The sequence below is a fragment of the Gavialis gangeticus genome, unplaced genomic scaffold (genome assembly GCF_001723915.1).
Source record: "Gavialis gangeticus isolate Ggan-Ray unplaced genomic scaffold, GavGan_comp1, whole genome shotgun sequence".
NCBI lineage: Eukaryota > Metazoa > Chordata > Crocodylia > Gavialidae > Gavialis > Gavialis gangeticus.
The window spans coordinates 61,376,747-61,385,160 of NW_017728995.1; the positions used below are offsets into that span (position 1 = coordinate 61,376,747).

The 8,414-nt window shown below is 44.9% G+C and overlaps 1 long non-coding RNA gene across 1 annotated transcript in view; it reads left to right on the forward strand.

Annotated features, from left to right (window-relative positions):
* Nucleotides 1-6,414, forward strand: part of LOC109288231 — an 8,380-nt gene extending 1,966 nt beyond the window's left edge. Inside the window, exon 2 of the long non-coding RNA XR_002095098.1 lies at nucleotides 4,274-6,414. This is a non-coding gene — a long non-coding RNA (uncharacterized LOC109288231). The remainder of the gene's footprint in view (nucleotides 1-4,273) is intronic.
* Nucleotides 6,415-8,414: the final 2,000 nt, after the last annotated feature.

Consider the following 8,414-nt stretch of genomic DNA (forward strand, 5'->3'; position numbering starts at 1 on the left):
AAAGAGGGGGGGGGGGGGGGGGGGGTGTCACATAGCCCCCTTCTTTCCCCTGTAGCTTTTCTGTATCCCCTTCCCCCAGCTCCCCACACCCTCTGCATCTTCTCCCTCCACTCTCCCATCTCTGCCTCTTCCCTCCCTACCCTTACTGTCAGATGCTGTTTGGCTCCGTTCCTGCTCTGGAGCACAGCTTTTGCCAGGCCATGCAGCAGTGTTGGCGCTTCTGACTGGCTTGGCAGAGGACAGAGTTTCCATGTGCTCTGTGCCTGGGAGGAAATCCAGCCTGAGCTGGAGCCAAGCTGTGCTCGACAGTAAAGTGGGGAAAGATGCAGAGGGAGGGGCATCCGCTGCAAAGGGCAAGTGGAGTGGGGAGGGGGACGTGCAGCTGCTGTGGGTCTGACTGGCCCCAACCTGAGCTCAGGTCAGAGTCAGAGCTGCAGCAGCCACATGCTTCAACCCCCTCCTTCCCCTGCAATTTTGTTGGTGAATCTAAGACAAGGGCCTTTCCCTGCCATGCTGATTCAGGGGGGAAGTCGTGCTTTAGATTTGAGTAAATATAGTATTTCTGTTCTGTTGAGTCCACCTTCATCCTGATACCAGAATACCTTAAAACAAGGTGGAGGATGCAAGATGATTTCTGTAATGCTCTTTCTTCCCTTCCTCTCACCTGGTTGAGACATTGAAGGAAGCAAGATGAAGACATGGCTGACAAATGCAGTAACCAAACTCCAAGTCATAAAAACACTGAGTCCTATAATGTACTTTTTGTAGTGGTCACAGCTGCTGTGACCAAGTTTAAAAATTCAAGGTGTGTTTGAATGTTAACTCATCTGTGGGTGACAATTTCTTCTACGTGCAAAGCAAAGCAGTAGTTAGAAACTGTTGAATTTGAGGTGAGAGAATTCTGTACAAGGAGAAGAGGTAGATGGGGATAGCAGGATTTTAAAATTGAGAAGTAGAAAAAACCTGGAATGTAGTCGCTTTGGTTGCAAACTGTACTTTACACTTGCAGAGTGCTACATAAACCTGTCCAAGATACAGCAGTGAAATATGTAAGAACATAACATTTGTTATGTTTTCTCCTGGCACATGGGATGTTATGTAAAAAAGCAGCTACAGACCTGACAGCTTACAACAGTGCTGATCCTAATTCTTGAACTGAGGAAAGAGGAAATCTGAAACACACTCCTGGTGAGAAACTGGCAGCTGCTAAGGACATTTAACTCCTGAAGCTCTTTAGGCTGAGTAGGCCCCCCATCTCAAAAAGAAGCATGGTACAGAGGCCCACCTTATTTAACAAAGCAGCTTGATTTGTGAGAAAAGCAATAGCTTAGCAATAATGCTTAGAAACTGAGAACCCAATCAAGATACTTTTTGGGCTAAGTACACAGATGTGGGGAGGTTAAATTGATTCAAAGTGGCTGCCTGATATCAGGCAAGTCAGGATGGAGGGGCTAACTGGGGGCTTGGGGTCCAGCAGGCTGGAGGGGATAGGGGGGTCCACTGGGGGGATGCAGGAGGAGTGTGACCTGCAGGTTGGCTGGGGGAGCAGGCACAACTCATGGATGGGGTGGGGGAGCAGGCACGACTTGTGAGGGATAGGAGAGGGCAGGCGTGACCTGCCTGTGAGGTGGGGTCAGCCCTCCAGCAAACCTACATCCCTATCCCCCCACCCCGTTCAGCTCTGGTAAAAGCAGCTGCGCCTGGAGTGACTTGTGGGATAGGGTTGAGAGTGCTGGCTGGGGATGGGGAGCAAGGAGTCAGAGGGCAAAAAACTGACCAGTGCAGGGGAAGCAGGGAGAGAAGAGAGCAGTCCCCAGCCCTGGGGCTGTGCAGGGGAAGGGGACAGAAGTTCCACGCACGGGTCTGACGTAAATTGAATGAGTCTGATACTACGTAGATCTGGACTCATCTTAAAATGGGTTCTGCAATTTTTAGACCATTTTGTGTGCATGGAACTGCTGTACAGGTTTACACCGATTCCTGGTCATTGAGACCAGGTCTTTAAGTGTAAGGTTGGCACCAGGACAAATTTAGTTTAAATCGGGTGGCCGTTTTGAACCCAATTTAACCTCCCAAATGTCTGTACTTAGCCCTGGGGTATCCAGTGCTACCCAGCCTTTAGCCCAGGGGCAGGCAGTTATTTTGGGCAGAGGGCCATTTACTGAGTTTTGGCAAGCCATTGAGGGCCACATGACAGGCAGCCCAGGGCAGATTAATATCTATTTTCTTAATTTTTTAGGGGCCCCACAGGCCGGATACCCACCCCTGCTTTAGCCCAAGCCTTAATTTTGCTGCACATTCATGATTCAGTTTGAAGTTCCATTACAAGAGACTGCAATTGGGATTTAGATAGTCTAGCTACACATCTCCACAGAGACTGTTTCAGTAAGCAGAAACATCTAATATTTCAGATTCTTCTCCAGAAGAATGTGGAGGGAAAGGTTCCCCCCCCCGAACGATAGCTAATTCGTATGTGTGTGTCCGTGTCCTGTGATCCTGTTCCATTCCCTGGCAGCACTGCTGCAGTACCTAGAATCAGGCAGAACTTACTCCCAGCTATGCTTGGGGCATGCTGCATAGAGTTATGGTTAGGATACACAAGAAAAGGCATTTCTAGCTTGACTCAACGTAGAGAAGAAGATGATAGGAAGGGGGAGAGAGAAAGGCGAGACCTTTGAGGGGTCCTACACGGGCATGTATTTGCGTATGACCAGGTTATGCTTTGGCTGAAATTCTGGCTTCATTCACACCAGTGGAAGTTTGCCAGACGTTGCCAAGTCACCACCTCTGCCATCTCCCTCCTTACTCCCAGTTCCTGCTTTGAAAAGCAAACACTCCTGCTAGCCTAATTACAGCATCACAAAGGGCATGGATTATGGTCAACAGCATACACCGGCTGCTGACGGCTTGTACTCAGTTTGCTGTATGGTGTGGCAACTTGCTGCTCTGTAAAGCACAGCATTAAAGTTATTTCTTCAGGAGCTGACAACCTCCAAGTGGTTTAGAGTTCACGCCACACAGATGTCTCTTCTAACCTCCTCTCACTTTTATCAGTTAGCAGTTCAGCGCACCTCTTTCTTTTAGGAAAGGGTCAGCAGTTCACTCTGTGCACACTGGCTAGGAAAACTGTTAGCCAGCTATTCGGGGACAGCTGCCTTACTGTTGTAGAAAGTGTCCAATATGACCTTATCTCACAGGCTAACAATGTGGCAGCTGCCTTTTGCATCCCTTCTCCCACCCCAGTCGGTGTCTCTCGCTGCAGTTACGCTACTGCAATCTTGTCCACATCTATTGACTGTGTCAGGAAACTACTGTGCAAGTTTTCTGCTGTTTGATTTTACAGTAGGGAACAGAGACACAGTCGGTCCAAGAATAGCTAGAATTCTGTATTACTGCTGGTAGGGATGCATCAATAAAGGTTTTCTTGGCCGATACCAATAGCCGATGATTAACCGAACATCATCTGATGCTGATCCCATAACTGATATTTAGTAATAGTGCAAAGCTTTTTAAACTACTGACCTAAATAAACTTTTTGTTTGTTTCTTTTGCATTTAACACACACACTTCCTGCCTGCTCCAGCCCTCCATGAGGGAAGTGGCAACTGCCTTATTCCCACGCATGTCGTCCCCTCCTCCATGGCTGCTACCCATAGCCCCATGCAGCCTGTGCTGATGTCCTGGGCAGGTAGGGTAGACCCTTGTGTGGACAGCAGCACGGGTGCATTTAGAGCCCCAGAGCATGCCACTGCCTCTGTGCGGGGCCTGCTGGCGCTGCCGAGCTCTTGGGACTGCTGGGCAGAAGCCGCTTTTGCTGGGCACCAGCTGCCTTTGCAGAGTGGAAAGTTCCTTGCACGCCACGTTATCCCACTTGCGCACAGCCCAACTTCTCCGTGGCAGCCCCAGTGCTCAGGCCCCTGCAGATGCAGAGTTGCCACGGTGACAGCAGGAGCCAGTAACAGTCCCTTTGTTGCCAAGGGCAGTGCCTTGTGACCGTACCCCCGCGCCCTCTCCCACTCCTGCTGTTTGCTGGGACCTTGTAGTCTACTGTGGGCTTGGGCCAATGGCAGGGTGACAGGAGCGGACTAGGCTCACCAGGGAGGATGCTTCGGGCATCCAGCCGTAATTATCAGCTACAATGACCAAAAAAAGCCCATTGCCAATAATGTAATTTCTCTTTTGACTGGTGCCAATCCAATAGCCAGCCAACATACTGGTGCACCCCTAACTGCAAGATAAAAAAGTGAAACTAACAAATGTTTTCCTCTTCTAGATTCCTGAAGCAAAGACCAAGTTTTCCCCCAATCCTTCTGCAGTTTTCCAAGCACCATCTCGTATTCTCAATGTGTGAACTTGGACCCATTTTGCATTCAGTCAGCTCAGACACAGGCTGTTAGTTAAAACGTACTGCTATGCAACTTTTATGAAGAGAGCTAAGATCAAAGAGCCAATATTATCAAAAGCATCTACAGCAATTAATGGTATATACACAATTCCTGTGAACACACAAATTGCAAAGCACTTGATTTGCAGTTGGCAAAACATACTGCAAGGAATGACCTAGTTTTCATGGAAACAAGCTTATTACTAAGCCAGCTGGCATCACATTAGGAGATTGACTTTGGGCAGCAAAGATGGTATTGCAGGTAATGTCCCTGTGCTTAATTGCAATGGAGGGGGCAAGGGGGAAATCACAAGTGAGAATCACTATTAAAACCAAAAAAAGGTCTTATTTAATGGTCACCTCGAAAGTAGGTCAATGAAAGAGTATGATTGCTTGTTGAACTCCACCCCCCACTCTCCAGGTCTCACATATGTACAGTAAATTAATATACCAAAACAAAAAAACCCCCAACAACAACATCAGTGGTTGGCCTTGATTTTAGGGATGCATTTAAAAGGGGTTTCTTTTTTAAATTATAGTATCCTTGAAATATGTCACTGAGGATTTAGGATTGAGTAGTTCAGAAATTTAAAAACCACCAGATGTAGAGTGTTGAATTCCTAAAGAATAACATGACTTCAAGAGAGAGTGTCTGGAAGAGGAGGCATCCAGATGTGGTTCTGAGTTGATAACACAGCCTGGGTGCTGTAAATATATGGGCCAGACTCTAGTACAAATCACATATTCTAGTTGCATGTAAAGTATATGTAAATAGTGTAAATAGATTTTGTTCATTGAATATTTATGAACCTTTAATAAAAAGGATGTGTGCAGACTTTTATTAAATGTTAACTCTTTGTATATGCAAGGTAGAAAATATATTGCCTTGAAACTCCTGAATTATTGCCTGTATATTGGTAATGCTCATGCTAAAATAACCAGAAGCAAATGTTATGTAGAAACTTTGTTTTATGGATTACATTCTACATCTTTGTAACTTCATTTTAAAGATGGAACACTTCAAATTCCATTATTCCAGCAGTTTGGTTTTTTTAGATAGCGTGGATTTATTTTTACTTATCCATGTGTATTTTACAGAACCATTTCTTAGCAATGAGTTTCCATCCAGATTAGATAAAAAAATCTAAACCTATCACAAAGGATTTATGTAGTATAAATTAGCTTAATGCTCATTTATACAATGCAGAAAAATGTTTAAGTCAAAAAGAAAAAACACTGTGTTTGAAATCTGCCCATAGAATGAAAGGAACTGCTGTCCTCTAACTTGAACAGTTATTAGATAGTCCTCCATCTGTAATAAACTGACTGATAAAAAGAATAATTTTCTCTCAACCTTTTCAACTCAGACTGGTTTAATGAACCTTTGAACTGTACAAATACACTTCCATTGCTAAGAAACCCTTCAAGAGCAACTCCTGAATTGGTAGCTTGTGGACAGCATTTGAAATTTGTCTGCAAGGGTGTGTTCTCTCTGTGTTATGTGAGGATTTGGTGGAGCTGCTTCCACTAAAGCTGTAAGAAGTACTAAAACTGGTTTCAACCCAGTAAAGATAATATACTGATGAATGTGGGTCTTGCTGCAATGAAGGACTGAAGTTCTTGCATTCTTTATACCTTGTGTTGCCTCCCTTCCCTTCTGCCAAGGATCTAGTATCAAAACTTGCCAAAAAAAATTTTTTGGGAAGACTAATTTTTCAGGAAACATTAAAATATTTAAACTGCACTAAATATTTTGCATGTTAACTGTTTCTAAGAAAAACAAAACCAAACCAGTTAGTCTGCCTGGATTAATGCATTTATAAAGTTTTTAACAGCTCTGTTTTAACAGTTTCAGTTCATTTCAACTTCGGATTTTACCAAACAGCAAAAAACATACTGCTTATTCATTTTTTTCTTCTTAACTAACTATATTTGTAGGAAAAAAAAATGTAAACAAAATGGTAATACATTAAGCTTGTATTTTATCAAACAGACTGGAAGCTAATTTATTAAAGTGTATTTTGGCTACTGGCTTTTTCTCCACATTTTATTTTGTTATAAAACCAAGCCTTATACAGCTGCTTTTAGCACAAATGTTTATAACATCATCCATATTTATACTCATTATCGAGTGACCATCCCTACGGATGGAGTATGCTTGTGTCCTCAATTGCTCTGAAACAAAGAGAGCGCACACAGAGCAGTAGAACTGATCTAACTTAAGACACTGAAGACTGGACTAAATGAGAGATGTTTTCTTCATTATATCTCTACAGCCTATCAAAATTGGAATTATTATTTTTACAAAATCCTGCACCCAGACTAGAACACCTCAAAAGTCCTGGTGGGGGAGAGAAATCAACCTACACCTTCAACAGGAAAAGTTTCTTTTCTGGAAAGACGACAGGCTCAGCAAGCTGCTTTAAGTCAGCGCGTTTACTTTAACCATCTTGAAGTTCAGATTGCAGCTGAATACAGGGGAACAGAACTGATTTGCAGCCTTCACTAGCAAGATGGCACACCCGAGATCTAGCCCTCTCTCAGCATACCCACTCCTGGGACTGGTGTATGTTAACTACAGTGTAATCTTAACAAGAGCAAGCTTGGTTTTACTTCAACAGACTCTGAAATCTCACTCAGATCGTGAGAAAAAGCTACTAGATGAGAAGTTTAAGCAGTCACCGGAATTCTGAACAAAGCTTTGTAACAGCTTCCAACACCACCTTGTTAATGGTCCTTTAAATAAAGACACTGACTATGCCACCGCCTGTCCTGAATATTCTGCTGAAGCAGACAGCCTGCACAGCACCTCTGAAACACCAGGCCTTCCCACAGAGCCCCACAAGACTTCCAAGTGCTAATTTCAGGGTTAGCAGGCTGCAGGCTCCAGGTGAGTTTCCATGGGTGAGAATATGCCACTTTTTCAGGAGAAACAGAGAAATGCTGAGCAGGTACTTACCACTCACAAATGCAGGGGGAGATGCAACCACTTGCAAAGCAGGTGCTTTACCCCTGGAGCTGCTTGCCTCTGCCAGGTTTAAAGGACTGAAGCCAGAAAGGCATGCTGACAAAGAAGCTTCTTTTCCCCACGGCAAACTCGCTCAGGAAGAAGATGCAGGGACTGGTTCCGTGCCGTTTTGTAGCCACACAGACATTTACAGAATCCTTCTATTTGCACAGCCCCACTCCACCACCACACTGCATGCCATGTTTCCACTCGATTTGAAGCCAAACCTGGGGGTAGGGCAGTCTTACAGGCAACAGTCATTAGGACAGCAGCCTGCAGTCTCCCAGAGTGCAGCCTACCTTACACGTGCTTGGTAGTAACATCACTGCAGAGACAGGTGCAGGCTGGCAGCACTCACCCCCCCCCCCTCAATTCTGTGAGGGAGGAGCTGCTGCAAATTGCTCAAACTTCGGGACAGGAATAAGAAAGACCAAGGAGGAAGCAGTTTGTGACAGAAAGTGCTGGGGATGGGGCCAAGGAGCCACTGCTGTGCTCTGGCACACATACAGGCCCCAGTTCCAGGTGCAAGTGGCTTTCCTCTGTCAAGGATTTTGCTCGTTGTGAATCATTTCAAGAGTGGGAAACTGGATGCTCACAGAAACATCCTTTAAACACAGGTTTTACCATCAAAAAACCATTATAACCTATGTCCTACAGCAGGACACAAGACAGTGCACAGGTGTTCCACATCTCCCTGGCTTCTCACCAATTGAGGAAGATGGATGATCTTTGCAACCACACCTTCACTGAGCCAGCTGGGGAAGCTGCATTGCTCCATGTCTGGATGCAAGTTCTTGGTCAAAGTTTGTTTTAACTATGATAACCTAATCGCATGAAATGACAAGCAGAAGTGATACTTTAAGGGCATTTGACATAAAACGGTTCCTTGTAGAAAGGGTTTCATTACAGTTCTCCTGTTCCTGTTGCATGAGTTTCTCATGGAAATGGCAACTGGATACAGAGCCCATTGCATCTGGGTGACTGGTTCAAATGATCTCCAAAGAAACCACTATTGGCAAATAA